Raw genomic sequence first — 2,090 nt, forward strand, 5'->3', positions numbered from 1 at the left:
GAGACACGTATTTATTTGGTCAAATTGTTTATGTGTATACTATGTGTATATATTTTTGTCTACTCTAGATATAGGTTCAGTGATCTATCCTTAAATAAATCGAGTATGATTCTCGTCTCAAATAATGGAGGAATTCATGTTCAGATCCTCTATAAAATGGTTCTAATGGGAACTATTATCCCCTGATATAATGCTAGACGTCTATTCCAGTTCAACTTGTGGAACTACACGCTGGGTGTGTCCCAGATTCGGGGCATGGCCAACTGCGTCTCCAACCCCAGGGGTAACGTCCTCTCCTCCGATCTCACCGTGTTCGAGGAGGCCAACGCTGAGAGCGAGGTCGTTCCCATAGACACCTTCTGCAAGGACCTGCAAAAGTTCGTGGTCTATCCACTTGAGCTGTACGTGTGGGACGCCCGTGACTTCTGCAGACGCCTGAGCGCTTCGCTTTTCCTCCCTAAGGACGCGGAGTCGAACCAGCATCTCTTCGAGGACAGCGGGAGGTTCAGCGAAGTCTGCGACAGCCGGAGTTACAGGCGCCTGTTCCTGGGGGCGGAGGGAGAGGGAGAAGGATCCCGTCGCAGATGGGTCTCCGAGGGCAACGCCACGCTCACCTTCTCGGCCTGGGCGCCGGGAGAACCCAACAGCGGCGCGAACGACAACTGCATCGTTTTAAGGAACGACATGCCGAGGTGGGGCGACGTGCAGTGCACGCTGGAGCAGTGCTTCGCCTGCGGGACGTCGAAAAGCAGCTTCATTTTTCTCAGGGGAATCTGTCGTCAGACGGAACATGAGATTCGCTTCCTGGTCGACGGGTACGTCAATAACTGGCCTTTCTTTAGGGGTTACTACGGCATGGCGATTTACAACACAGGCGACGGGCAGTGGCTCTTCAAGGACACTGGGATCAACGCCACGCTGGCGGAGATGGACATGAATCACCCAGACGAGTACCCAGTCGGCAGGAGCAAGTGGCGGGTCCTCCAGCCCTTCTGCGACTTCTCGCTGGGCGAAGAGATCACCCTGGGTCTGTCCGCGTGCACCATCGAGGAATTCATGTGCTCGGACGGTTCCTGCGTCCCCAGGGGCGTCCGCTGCAACCTGAGGGAGGACTGTAGGGACGGGAGTGACGAGGAGAATTGTGGCATCGTCCACTTCAGCGGCAGGTACGCCAGCCACCGTCCGCCGCCGGGAAAAAAATTCAAAGACGTGTTGCTCCTGCAGCCCCACGTCACCATCGTTCGCTTTTCCAAGATCGATGACATCAACCTGGCCATCTCCCTCGAATGCGAAGTCTATCTCACGTGGACAGACCGGAACCTCCAGTACAAAAACATTAAAGAGGAGGAGGCCAAGAACAAGCTGTCCGAGGAGGAGGTCCTTGCCATCTGGAACCCGAAGATCGAGTTCCTGAACGTCAACGACGGGATTCTCAAGTACCTGAAGTCGGGCGTCTTTGCCCGGAGGACGGGAGAGCCTCGGCCGCCCCAGTTCAACGACGTCAGGATGGGTAAACTCCCTGAGAATACAAATTCTTACAAAATAGGAATCTTTCTTATTTCATTTACATAAAAAACAGTGACTTGTGCTATTTAGATTTGCAAAAGAAAACACAGTTCCTTGTTTTATTTAGATCTGCAACAAAAATAGTTTATTTCATTCATAACTGCTACAAAAATAAATTGTATTCCTTGTTTTATTTAGACATTTTTCGGAATTACTTATATGTCAAAATGGAAAAAAAATAAGAATACAATAATTTACTTAGATCTATTACCAGAAATACCAGACTGACAATGATTTACATGTCTGGCCTCGTGCAAATTGACTCCCAGATACGGTCTACGAGCCAACGAGTGCCCAGCTAGTACAAATGACCGCGTATTCTGCTAGCTTCTCCTGCAATTTCTATTTGTTTAAGTACCCCTTCGACGTCCAAGAGTGTGGACTCCTCATCAAACTGGCTTCGGCTGATGTTTCCGTCATTAACTTTTCAGTGAGTTGATCGTCGTCTGTTCATTAATCGCTTTCAGTTACTGAGTTCATTGAACAGGTTTCTGCTTCCGTCTCCCCAACTCACATTGCTTTGC

This window comes from Penaeus monodon, chromosome 30, assembly GCF_015228065.2.
Source record: "Penaeus monodon isolate SGIC_2016 chromosome 30, NSTDA_Pmon_1, whole genome shotgun sequence".
In the NCBI taxonomy this organism is placed as follows: Eukaryota; Metazoa; Arthropoda; class Malacostraca; order Decapoda; family Penaeidae; genus Penaeus; species Penaeus monodon.